Source organism: Halichoeres trimaculatus, unplaced genomic scaffold, assembly GCF_033239565.1.
Source record: "Halichoeres trimaculatus isolate MK-OKI-2021-1 unplaced genomic scaffold, fHalTri1.1 fHalTri1_scaffold_24, whole genome shotgun sequence".
NCBI classification, from domain to species: Eukaryota; Metazoa; Chordata; class Actinopteri; order Labriformes; family Labridae; genus Halichoeres; species Halichoeres trimaculatus.
Genome location: NW_027437202.1, coordinates 4,874,443 through 4,888,059, shown reverse-complemented (window position 1 = coordinate 4,888,059; position 13,617 = coordinate 4,874,443). Strand labels below are relative to the sequence as shown.

General features: G+C 41.5%; 3 long non-coding RNA genes across 3 annotated transcripts; all 3 read right to left on the bottom strand.

Moving 5' to 3' along the window:
• Positions 1–108: 108 nt before the first annotated feature.
• Positions 109–541, bottom strand: LOC141786100 (uncharacterized). The gene is made up of 4 exons (XR_012597626.1): positions 490–541; positions 367–421; positions 247–280; positions 109–154 (listed from the first exon to the last, which is right to left on the bottom strand). It is a non-coding gene; the product is annotated as an uncharacterized LOC141786100 (long non-coding RNA).
• Positions 542–856: 315 nt separating this feature from the next.
• LOC141786117 (uncharacterized) lies at positions 857–2,612 on the bottom strand. Its single transcript, XR_012597629.1, has 5 exons — positions 2,595–2,612; positions 2,416–2,480; positions 2,251–2,274; positions 1,750–1,808; positions 857–1,656 (listed from the first exon to the last, which is right to left on the bottom strand). It is a non-coding gene; the product is annotated as an uncharacterized LOC141786117 (long non-coding RNA).
• A 1,390-nt stretch (positions 2,613–4,002) lies between these two features.
• On the bottom strand, positions 4,003–5,417 carry LOC141786078 (uncharacterized). Its single transcript, XR_012597621.1, has 3 exons — positions 5,015–5,417; positions 4,875–4,933; positions 4,003–4,784 (listed from the first exon to the last, which is right to left on the bottom strand). It is a non-coding gene; the product is annotated as an uncharacterized LOC141786078 (long non-coding RNA).
• Positions 5,418–13,617: the final 8,200 nt, after the last annotated feature.

The following is a 13,617-nucleotide window of genomic DNA, read 5'->3' as shown; positions in this document are numbered from 1 at the left end:
GGGAACGACATACCGAGCCAACAACGCCAGAAGCTCCTGAAACAGAGCGAGGGGTTACTGAAGGGTTGATACCGAGTAAATGAGAAAGTGCGTGATTTCAAAAGCTAAAATAAGTACTTAACTGTTGTCAGTCTTTTCCGGATGAGCTGAAAACCTGAGGAGACCAGAGAAATGACGTTGGGTTAGTGGGTTGCTACGTTTCAGCTCGATCAAACTACTACATATAACAAAAGCGGACAAACTTACCTCGGTTTGTTTTTGTCGTAGCTTGGTTGAGAACCTGTGAACACAGTGAGGAGTTAGCGAGCTGACAGAGAACAAGTACATCATGAATTTACCATTAATGCTAAAGTAACGCAAACTCACCTTTTCCTTTTGGATGCGCAGCTAAAGGGTTAGCTTAGCTTAGCACGGACAGAACCTGTAAAGAAAGAGAAGAGTTAGTGGGTTGATGGACAGCAAGTTGGTCAAAGTGCAAAGCAGACTCACCTTGTTTGTGTTGTGACAGCGTCAAACAGGAAACTGAAGTGTTCCCGTTAAGTGGCTCCAGCTACATCGCTCACACAACCGAATGACCAATCAACGACGCCCCTGGTGTACCACGTGACTGCTGCATATCAATCAACGACGTCACTGCACCGCGACGCCTCTGTTACACCACGTGACTGCTGCATAAAGTCCATATTTAATTAGCACTCCATAGTCTGTGTATGAAGTTAATTTGAATATTCTCTCAGCCTCATTTCATACAATAAAGCTGCGTCTAATGATTATTTGTTTAAAGCTCGTCTTCTTCATGTCATTTATTTCAAACAACAGCCTTTGGTCTACTACCTCTTTCATTATTTTTATTCATTGCACACAGAATTCAAGGTGAAACAAAAACACACCCACCTTAAAAAAAGGAAAAACACATTCAAGCTGCCACCGTGTTTTCATGTGCAGGGTGAAACTATCAATATTAAACTGGGCATAACACACATTCACTGAACAGTTGGACTACTGGATGAATGAACAACACTGACACTGTTTCAAAAACTGTTTACTAAAAGTAACAAAATATTTTCTGGACTACAGTTACATGCAGGGCTGGAAATCACATCGTCGTCAGTGCATCAAAGAGTAAAAACCAGCTGTGCGGGTTAGAAGGTGGAGGCGTGGGACACAAATTGGTTTGTATTAACAAGACAGAAGTGTAGTTTTACATCATCAAATCACAGTTACTTTGGTGTGTTAGCAATCAATCAAAAATATATTTCACTATGAGTCAGAATGACAGGGTGAGGTGGCATCAGAAAACATATGATTGTATGAAATTCAGTGTACAAAAAAACACGGCGACAGTTTTATTCCTGCACTACTTTAAGCAATACATTCAGATTCCACACATCTAGCAAAGCATCCCTTCTTTAAGTCCCGTGTGTACTTTGATCCTTTCTCTAAATGGACTACTTTTTCTCCCTGCCTCTCAGTTTGTGAGTATCATATGAGCATTTCATTTAGCATGACAAGCATAGGGTTCTTTCCTGCATCAGCTCAGTGCGACACACTGGCCTCCCTTTGTGTTCCTATGGAGCACTGGACCTCCTCTGATTGGGTCCTTCACGGTGCAGGAGAGGCAGCAGGTCTTCAGATGGACATAGTGCATGTGATGAACTGTGAACACAAAGGGAAAGTAAGCAAAAAGTGGCTTCAACAGGAGCTGGAGCTCAAATATCTCATGCTGCAAAGATGGGACAGTTCACTTACATCATCATACTGGAACATGACAGATCCCTGCTGCATGGTGTCTCTACGCTTGAAGTTGTCTGTGTGTCAGAAACACATACGTTGGCAACAGGTGGATTATTTGTTTTTCATTTTTACATATGGAGGCCCGAAAGTGTGAACAAGGTATGCAACGTATTCTTCATAAAACCTATGATTCTAGAAAAAAAACAGAGTGACACCTCCACAGATGTTTTATAGGAGCATTTTGTGACCTGTATTTCATGATGGATGTGTGTTAAGGTCAGGTAAGCGGATACTAAAGGAAAGTTAAATGTGTGTGTTATTGTCCAAAGCTGGTTTGTTCTGAAGTCTCACTCCTCTTTGAAAAAATGAACAAATATTAAAACTTAAAATTTAATCCAGGAGCTAATGTGAAAAAAAAAACACTAGCTTTAGCTGCAAATGTCAATACATTGACTTTAGACGCACCAGAAGTGACTTTTCTAATGGTTAATTTTGTAAATAAAACGTGTGACGCACTCTGATTTGTGCTCCAACTCGAACCTGTGAGTAAACAAATCAAGACTGTTTCAACATGGTTGCTTAAAGTAAGGCAGACGTAATTTTAAAGTAACACTGGTTTAAATTTCCCCTTTTTTTGTTTACCATCTCTTTTGTTCATTTTAATTACAGGTGTCCTTTTACCTTGTTTCGTGTCTCTCCCATGCCGGCACAGCCTGGTAGCCCACAAGCTTGGAGAACTGAGGAACCTGAAATGAGAAAAAAAATATAGAAATGTTTCAGAAAGGCGTTTTCTTTCCTTGTATGCAAGTTATCAGCCCCATTTTCAATCACATCCACTGCTGCAAGAAACAAATACGAACTTGAAGGTTGAACAGAGGTCGTCACAGTGGCGTCACAGGAAGTGCTTCCAAGTCGCTCAGAGCCTGCACAAAAGAAAGAGATAAACACAAACATCAGGAGCACCAAAGTGTATTTCACTTCACAGACTCACATCAGCTGTGTTATGTCCTCACCAGAACATCACTTTCATCACAAAAAAACATAAAAGAAGATGGAAACACTCTGTCTGGAGACATTTCTGCATCCCACGTCCCATCATCCTCCTTCCTCTCATCTGAAGGAAAGAAACAACAACATCACTATGAATACCAGAGTTTCATCTCACAGAATGGATAAATGATGCTTTATGAACTCACCTGCTGTAGTGAAGTTACTTCTGACAGAAGAGGCCAAGAGAAGGAAGTCTGTGCTTCATCCCACATCTGATCACAACCTGGAAGAAACCACAGAGACGAGGATGTTTGTGATTAGCTAAATGGCAAAATGTGCGAGATACACAAACTTGTCTGCTCTCACTTTTTGTGCAGCTTGTTCAAACTGTGCCAGGGCTCTTTGCAGTTTGTTTGGCTGCTAACTGTCATCAACACTGCTGCTTGGAGCTCTTGTGGGGCCTTTGCTCCCTGCCTCGCTGTGTCCTCTCTAACACAAACCTCCCTGAAACAAACATCCTCACGTTATGTTTGCTCTTTCAAATTCAGCCTGTGTGGTTCAGTTTCATGTGCTGTAATTACTCAATGTGTCCACACAAAGGCACCAAAGTGCAGTGAGCATGCCACCTTTTCAAAGTTTAACATTTGTCTTATTAATTGCCTTTAAGGGTAAATAAAGATGAAGATATACTTTGTTAATCCCCTTTACAATCTCAATGACGCTGTATACACACACACACACACACACACACCCTTGCTCAAGGGCAAACTGGCCCCAAATAAAGTTTTCTGAATATGAGTCTGTGACTTACCCTTTTTCTCCAAAATATGGCCAAAGCAGGGCGTGTTGGTCAAATTGGGTAACCATTTTCCCCCAAAATTTTCTAAGTCCCACACCCTCTCAGCGCTTTTTGGGGGGAAATGGTTAAGTCCCACACCCCATTTTTGTCAAATCGCTGGACTACCCTCTAGTTTTGTTTTTTTTTTGTTATTCTTACTTATTTACTTTATCCATATAGATTTAAAGATTAAGCCTTTCAAATAGGCTAAATGTTATAATAGACCAATTTTTAAGAGCTGATTATTTACTCTAAAATAGGGGATGGCTTAAACCTTTCTAATTTTTGCACATTATGACAGTAAGTAGAAAAAAGTTGTGGCATAGTTTTAGTGTATTGTGTAAATAGTTGAGGCAAAGTGTTTGTCCCTGCACATGAATTTCACTAAGGTACAAAATCATGACAGACAAGTAATTCACACAAAAGTTTTTTTATTCTCTTAACAGTTTACCAGACAGGAAAAAGACCACTGTAAGCAACATTAAGTCAACATGTCAAAGACAGGGTCCAGCCACTGTGCAGCTTTTCCCTCAGAGCAGCGCAGCAGAGGAGTAAGATGGACTGTAACTGCAAAGTGACAGAGCCACAGAGCAGCCCAGCTCCACCAAACACCACCAGCTACACCACAAACGGAGCTCTGAGGTTCCACACGCACAATGACTGAGCAAAGTCAGCCACGGACCAACTTTGCACTTACAGCAGCATACCTGCGCCACACTTCGCTCCACAAGCCGTTAAACACTGAGCAGCAGTCAAACCAGGTCTGTGTGGACGGAAGCGAGGTGGACTGTAACTACTGAAATGCATTTGATGCACCACAGTAGCCCAGCTCCACCAAACTTTGCCCACACAGCCCCAGCTCTTCCACTGCTCGGTTACTCAGCGACTTGCTAAGCTAACGCGTCGCAGGCAGAGACTGCCGGTTCCGGCCTGCCAATGACTACCAAAGAGACAAAAGCCACAGAGCAACTTTCCCCTCAGAGCAGCGTGTCTGTGCTGCGCTTCACTCTACCGGCCGTTGAAGTAACACTGAGCAGGAGTCAAACCAGGTCTGTGTGGAGAGGAGTAAGGTGGACTGGAACTACAGAGTAGCCCAGCTCCACCAAACTCTCCCACACAGCCCCGGCTCTTCCACTGCTCGGTTCCTCACGGCCTGTAGAGCTAACACATCACAAACAGAGACTGCTCTGAGGCTCCGGTCACACGTTAGCCAGCCGAGAGCCTGCGGAAAGAGCAAAGAGTGGAATTAGTGGGCTGGATAATGAACCGGGATAATGTACCGAAAATAAAGTCGAGTGGAGAGAAACCTTACCTGAAAAGATGGCCGCTTTGTTTGTTCCTCTTCTTCCAACAGGTGCTCTGCCGAGGCCTCTGGTAGACATGAAACAGACAATACAATTCACCTGAGTTCAACTAGAAAGGTTCACATGAGTTAATGTTTTCTCCACTTACCTTAGACATCGAGCTCGGGTCTCATCACCCTTCGTGTATCAACCGTTGTGTCTTCTGAACCCCCTTTTTATACCCTACCTGTCACCCGCTTGCTTTAATTAGCAACTTCCGGTTCTAACGTCACATCCGCCGAGAACGTCACCGTCAGGGAACAAAAACCATAGACTGTAAAAAAAAAAATATATATATATATATATATATACAGTCTATGACAAAAACTAATAATTTCCTCTCAATTTCATTTTACTTAATCACTCTTTCTACGCGTGTGTATAATTAATCATACACGTAAACATCCTCCGCTCATAGGAGGCAGCAGCGCCCCTCGGGATTAATCAGCCAATCAAAAGCCGAGAGACCAGGAAAGATGAACATAAAATTATGACAGATACATAAATAAATAAAACTACAGAATTAATACTACCCTTTAATCACCATTATATATACCAGATTGTTCATTAAAATAAATAAATGGTAATTTAAAAAAAAAAAAAATAAATAAAAATAAAGCATGGTCTTCTCACCTGTGGCGCTTAAACTGCACTTACCTCTTACTGCTAGTTTTAGTTTTATGCTTAATGTCTCTGCTTAGAAATGCCAAGAGTTGAAAAGAAGCATCAAAAAAATACATAGCCTATGTATATATAAAGATATAGGAGTTGGGAGAGATGCTGCATTCGGAAATGTTGGAAGCTGAAAGCCATGTGTTCGATTCCATTTTTGGAATTCCTGAGCTACAGAGACACATGAGGTTTTTCTTAACTTTTAATCCTCTTCCTCTCAGAACGGTCCAGAACCTTTACATGGTCGTTATACACGGTTGCTGTTTGGTTCAGGTGGTCCTTCTGTGCTGACGAGGAGGGTTTTTAAAAAAACATGATGGATGTGTGAATGAAGACAGGTTTACAAAGAAGATTTAAGGATGTGTCATTTCCTGAGGGGGTCTAGTGAAGCATCTGATACTTTAACAGTTTCCTCCATTGTCTGTGCTAATTAACTAATTAATTCACCAATTAGTGTAAGCACAGCTCGTGGAGGAAGTGGAGGAGTCTGGTCTCCAGCTGTGAAGACCCAGAATGAGGAGACTGAGTGAAACAAGGAGCAAGAATCACAACGTTTAATGAGATGATGTTTCACACAACAGAAAAGTGATGAAGGTTTTTTTTGTCCAGTTTGAATAAAATCTGCAAAAAGAAGAGAAAGATGGTTAGTGTTTGTTGTTCCTCTCTGGCCTGCTCCCTCTGCTCGTTCAGGAGTCTGTGCACAAAGCAGAACGTTGAACAAACACACAGAGAGGAGAGGAGTCAGAGACAGGCCACGCTGAGGCCACGCTGAGGTGTCTCCAGGTACCGAGATGAGTTTCTGCAGTTTGGCATCTTTCTCCTGCTCCTTGCTCTTGAGTTTGTCGTAGTCTGACATGAGTCTCTCCTGCTCCAGCAGCAGGCCCTGGTTGAGACTGAGAGGAGAGCGGGTTCATGCAGAGACAGAGGTTTTTTCTTTTTCTCTATGATGGTGGCATTTGACGTCTGCTTACTCTGAGCTGGTCCAGCATCCTCTGCTTGTCTAGGATCTCGTCCCGGAGGCGGCTCAGCTGCTTGTGGTGAACCTCGCGGTGGTTCTTCAGCTGCTCCTTCAGACTCTTGTGGAAACACAAACAGGTGGTGAGATTTGAAGCAGTTTTTCCAGCTGTGTGTTTTCTTTCCAGCCTCTCCTCACCTTCATGTCAGCGTCTCCTTCCTGTCTGCAGATGTCCTCCCTCTCCTTCTTCTCTCCTGACAGCTGGTGTGGTTTCTCTGAGGAGCAAAAGGAGACAACACGCTCAGGACGTCATGGATGACGGATGACACTGAATCATCAATAAACACACAGCTGGGATGCTCTACTGTCAGTGAGTATGCAACCTTTTCAAAGTTTAACATTTTTTTCTTATCAATAGCCTTTTAGAATGAATAAAGAAGAAGATTTACTTTGTTAATCCCCTTTACAATCTCAATGATGCTATACACACACACACACACACACACACATACCCTTGCTCAAGGGCAAACTGGCCCCAAATAAAGTTTTCTGAAAATGAATCTGTTAAGTTTTCCTCCCCTCTGGTTTGCTTCGCTTTCAGCTCTTTCACATTTTGTTCAAACTTCTTCATCTTCTTGTTTTTCACACTTGACATTCCTCAAGTGAAAGGAAACAGAACACACACTTCATCACAGCTGGAGGGAATCGAATCATTTGAAAGCAACAAATTTCAAAACAGTCATTTACCTTTCCTCGTGTCTGTTGAGCTGTTTTTACGCCGGGTTGCTGCTGAAGACACTACATTTGTGTTTTCTGAGGCAAAATAAACAGAAACAATCACCTAGAGTCAGCATGAGGAGCTGAACTCCCCCTGATGGTGCAGAGGTAGGGCTTGGTGTTGAACTGCGACACAGTCAGCTGGAAGGTCACCTGACAAGTCTCGTATCGGAGAGGACGAAAAGTCACGACAATTTCCACTTCACTGTTGGCTGGAATCAAACCTGCAGGAGAAAAGAAAAGAAGAACAGAATCAGTATTAGTGTCCAGAGGAATCATTACTTCGCCTTAATGCATTCAAATTCAGCAACACATGATGGAAAAAGTTTCAAAGGGTCATACGCCACTGGAGACATGTTTAACAACACCCAATGAAGGCCAAAAACACTTTTTTTTTTCAGAAAATTTCCTCAAAAACTTAACAGAAATGTATCACAACATTTTATTCTGAAGGAGGAAACACACCTTTAAGAGGACTGATGGAGAGGCCTCGTGAGGTTCAAGGACAAACACCTGGAACTCAACTGCTTTTTTTGAATTTTTCTCTCCTTCTTTTCAAATGTCCTGATATTTTTCTTTATTTTTCTGCAAACCAACAACTCCCCTTAAGTATAAGTTCCTCTAAACAACAGGGTTCAGTGAAGCTGGAGTCCATTTGAATGATATTTAACATGCTATAACAGGAGACAGAAACAAACACACACCAGTGTGTCCTGTAAAAACTCCAGAAAAATCTGTGTACAGCTGCTCTGACATGTAGTGTACTGAACGGGCACAACGGGCGGGTTGTAAAGGGACTGATATAACAGCACCCTGCTGAGGAAGAGGATGGAGAGCGGGCTCTGATCTGACAGGAAACTGGAAGAAACATGGCCTCTAGTCCTACTGAGACACAGAAAGTGAAACTTTTACTCAATTACTCAGCATCTATTTCACATAACTAAAAAAATGAATGAATAAATAAAGTTAAACTCATGTGCACACGTACATGAAACATCCACGTCCTCATCATAAACACACACCCACACACAGTCACAGTTACCGCATGCCTCTGCACAGGACGAGCAAAATATCCAGACATGACGATGTGTTTTGTGCATGTTTGGGAGCTCCAGGGCCTGCTATGTTACCACACTGTTCCTACAAAAGAAGGACGATTTTGTGACTTCTAGCTCATAAACTCTATTTTTGTTTGATCTGAGAAGTTTTACACACCCAGCGTGAGGGTTTTCACCAAGAATCTGCTCCTAATGTGGGAAATGTCAGAAATGAGTGCAGAGATTGTGGCTGCTGTAACAGATACACTTCAGGAGCAGCGGTAATTACTTTATATATATATACTTCATATATAAGAGGGAGTCCATGAGGAGAAATCAAAGCTGGTTTGTTCTGAAGTTTCACTCTTCTTTGAAAAGATGAACAAATACTAAAACTTGAAATTTAATCCAGGAGCTAATGCGGAGGTTGAAGATAAGATGAAGCACAGTCTATCAAAAAAAACAACAACTCATGTCTACATTTAAAAAATAATAAATAAAAATAAATTAGAAAAAAACTAAGATGTTTTTTTTTCTTTTTTTTTTTTTAATTCAAAATTTTTGCATTGAAGGATTAGGGAAATACCGAATTTTACGCCCTCGTGTGGTCAAAGTGTGAATTTTGCATTTCAGAATTTGGAAAATAGTGAGTATTTATGCCCTCCTGTGGACAACAACTGTCCTACAATCTTTCTTCCAAAAGCTGATCTATCTTTATTTTGTGAACTGAAACTACTTTTTGTGTTTCTCTCTCCTTCTTTTCAGATGTCCTGATATTTTCCTTAATTTTCTTGTGGCTTTAATTTATTCAGTAAAACATAAAGAAGGCTGCTTGGTGCTGCCAGTCTGTCACACTGTTGCTTCTGTCTGACATCTTGTTCTCAACTTACTGTAAAAAAGGACTTTAAAAATATAACTAGTTATTAAACAAAAGCTGTGTCAACTTCTGAACACTCTCCTGATGATAATACAACTCTGTGTAATCCAGTTCCTCAGAGAGTTGATCTTCTGCAAACCAACAACTCCTCTGAAGCTTCAGTTTGTCTGATCAAACAGAGAGGGTTCAGTGAAGCTGGAGTCCGTTTGAACAATATTTCACATGCTACACAGGAGACAGACCCCCTCATGTTGTCATATTTACAATAAATCCCATTTCCAGGCCTCAACAGAGAAATATCAACACCTCTGTCATATCAACATGTATGTATTTACATATATGTTTACACTCTATATAAGTTTCATCCTTGTTAATAAAGTTTGTCATATTTCTGCTTAATTAGAGCATTGCAAAATAATTAAATGTGGTTGTGTTAATATATCTGTGAGTTTGAGGTTTAACAGTTCAGTAAAAAGGTTAATTAACGGAGTAATTTATACACTTTTTTACATTATTACTCTTTTTTTCAGTTGCCTAAGTGTTGATAAATTTAAAAATGCATAGAAAGTATCTCTGTGTTTTTTTTAATTCAATCTTTACTTATAGAGATTTCCATCTGAAATATTAATTATAATCATTACTTTGGGTTTTTTTCTGCCCTCTTGTGGACAAAAACTATCCTGCAAACATGACTTGATTGCAATATAATTTTTGAACACCAGATGACGGCAAACATCAGGGAAACAAAATCTTCGTCAAAAATATTTTATTTATCCCAAGTTAGGAAATTTCGTGTTACTAATCAGTTGCTCATCACACAGTACAGCATTAGGAAATTAAAATAGGGAAATAATAGAATGGGATCATAAAATACACTTTGAAATTAACATTAAAATTAACAGAAACATCAATTATTTTTAACTCTATTTCCCTTTTTAGCTGAAAACCATTTCTCAAGTTAAACCTTAATCAAATATGCAAATTAAATGAACGATTTTGACATTTAGCAACTGATATGACACGTCACAGTGACGTAGGGTGTAAACACGGAAGTTGTAACAACGACACAACAAATGTTGTAAAAATCAGGGCGCACGTGTCCATTAAACATATTTACAGGTAACTTCGCACCTTTTTATTGACACGAAGGACGAGGAGACTTCAGGGATGTTTACGAACCAGCGGAGGACTCCTTCCTTTTGATCGACGCCCTGAGAAAGACGCAGAGAGGCTAACGTGTACCTGAACGCATCACGAGTATCCATGGACTCCGGCTGAGTGTGTTTACTTTGCTGTCTGCAGTCCGTGCGTCTGTTTGGAGGTGGACCGTGGATCTGGAGTGCCCTCTACAGCTCTCGACCTTCGGTGAGTCAGCGTCACTTTTCGTTGCAGTGCATTGTACATAACGGCTCCACAGGAGGGCGTTAAAGCGCTGATGGCATGCTGTCTTTATATTTACTGTCTTATGAATTGCCTTTGGGGATAAATTAGATTAGATTAAAATTAAAATTAAGTTGGGTGAAATAAGTTACTTTAAGACAACAAATTCTTCATTTACCTTTCCTCGTGTCTGTTGAGCTTGATTCGGTGACTCATCTTATACCCTTATGTGCCAATTTCTGGTTGTTTCTTCTTCTTTACAACAAAACTGCTGTTAGAGAATAATGTTGCCTTGCTGTTTTTTGTGTTTGTGCGATCTGCAAATCTTTTTGCAGGAAGAGCTGGTGTTGTTTGCTTACTTGTCATTGTGATGGAGATTAGATGCAAATATCTTTGGCACATTAATGACATCAACAGGGAATGTGTGTTAGTAGGTTGTACTTGGTGTGTCTGGAGTTGTTGATATAAGTCTGACCTTCTTTAGGAATAAATCTGAGTTATTCAGATTTTGTATATTCATATTTCTCTCGGTTTGGTGGATAACTTGTTGTAAATTATAGGAGTGTATCAGTAAAATGTGAATTATTGGGTGGGGGAAGTAGGGGGGATGAGCTGGCTCAGGGTTGGGCGGGAGAGGGGATGGACAGGTGATCTTAATTAAGTTCATAACATCTTAGCTCAGGGTTGGGAGGGGCGCAGCACATTGTACATACTGAATGACTCCACACGAGGGCGTCTAGGTGCTGAGCCATGCTGGTGTCATGCCAGGTGATACTAATTAAGCTCACAACCTCAGGGTTGGGAGGGGCTCAGGACTCAGGGGTGGGAGGGGCAGCACATTGGTCATACTTAATGTCTCCACACGAGGGCGTCAGAGCGCTGTCTTTTTTATTTATTGTCTTATAAATTGACCTGGGATAAATTAGATGAAATGAAATAATTCACAGACAACAAATAATTCATTTACCTTTCCTCGTGTCTTTTGAAGTTGATTTAGTGCCTTATCTAACACATATATGCAAATACTTGCTGTTATTTCTTCTTTACAACAAAACTGCAGTTCTTTGTGTTGGTGCGATCTGCAAATCTCTGCAGAAAGAGCTGCTGTTGATAGTTTATTTTTGATTGAGGTGGAGATTAGATGCAAATAGCTTTGGCACATAAATGACATCAACAGGGAGTGTGTGTGTAGGTTGTACTTGGTGTGTCTGGAGTTGTTGATATAGGTCTGCCGTCCTTTAGGAATAAATGTATTAAAGCACCTTAATCTTCCCAAATATTAACATCTTTACACACTCTGTGTGTGGAGTTACTCAGATTTTCTTCATCATATTTCTCTCAGTTCACTCAGACACTACCCAGGTGAGCTTGATTAGGTCCGTAACAACTCAACACACGGCTCAGGGATGGGCGGGGGAGGGTGGGGTGTAGGCTGTGTGTGTGTGTGTGTGTGTGTGTGTGTGTGTGTATTGGAGTATGTGTTTGTGTGTGTGTGTGTGTGTGTGGGGGGGGGGGGGGGGGGGGGGGGGGGGCACACCACATTACCTAAAGTCTCCACACGAGGGCGTCTAGGTGCTGAAGCCATGCTGGTGTCATGCCAGGTGATACTAATTAAGCTCACAACCTCAGAGTTGGGGGGCGGCACATCGGTCATACTTAATGGCTCCACACGAGGGCGCCTTAGTGCTGCCTTTTTTTTTTACTGTCTTATAAATTGACTATAGGGAATCTTTTTATGAAATTAAACTACAAAAAATTACTCATTCACCTTTCCTCGTGTCTTTAGAGCTTGATTTGGAGCCTTATCTCAATCATATGCGCCAGGGTTGAGCAAGGGAGGTGGGGTTGAAGCTATGTGTATGTGTGTGTGTGTGTGTGTGTGTGTGTGTGTGTGTGTGTGTGTGTGTGTGTGTGTGGGTGTATGTGTGTGTGTGTATGTGTGTGTGTGTGTGTGTAGGGTGTGTGTGTGTGTGTGTGGATGTGCATGTGTGTGTGTTGGGTGTGTGTGTGGGGATGTGTGTGTGTGTGTGTGTTGGGTGTGTGTGTGTGGATGTGTGTGTGTGTGTGTTGGGTGTGTGTTTGTGGATCTGCATGTGTGTGTGTTGGGTGTGTGTGTGTGTTGTGTGTGTGTGTGTGTATCCCAGTGACATAAGCCTTCAGCAGAGTCATGCTCTCAGACACTAACCAGGTGATCTTAATGAAGTTGGTTACAGCTCAGCTCAGTGCTCAGGGTGTGTGTGTGTATGTGTGTGTGTGTGGATGTGTGTGTGTGTGTGTGTTGGGTGTGTGGGTGTGGATGTGCATGTGTGTGTATTGGGTGTGTGTGTGTGGATGTGTGTTTGTGTGTGTTGGGTGTGTGTGTGTGGATGTGCATGTGTGTGTGTTGGGTGTGTGTGTGTGGATGTGTGTGTGTGTGTGTTGGGTGTGTGTGTGTGGATTTGCATGTGTGTGTGTTGGGTGTGTGTGTGTGTGTTGGGTGTGTGTGTGTGGATCTGCATGTGTGTGTGTTGGGTGTGTGTGTGTGGATGTATGTGTGGCTCAGAGTTGGGAGGGGGAACAACTCAGTGCTCAGGGTTCAGCAAGGGAGGTGGAGTGTTGGCTATGTGTGTATGTGTGTGTGTGTGTGTGTGTGTGTGTGTCAGTGTGTGTGTGTGTGTGTGTGTGTGTGTGTGTTCGGGGGAGATGTGTATCTGTGTGTGTGTGTGGGGGGTTAATATAAGTCTGCCCTTTATTAGGAATAAATGTATTAAAGCACCTCAATCTTCCCAAATATTAACATCTTTACACACTCTGTATGAGGAGTTACTCAGATTTTCTTCATCATATTTCTCTCAGTTTGGTGGATTTAATTTTTTTATGTTTGTATTTTTTTACTTATAGGAGTGTATCGATAAAATATGAACTATTTTAAACTGAAGCTTGTTGGATAACACTTCATCCTGCTGTTCAGGTGAGCTGATAACATGCAGGTTATGTGAGGAGTGTTAAAGTACTGTCACAATCTCAGTTACATT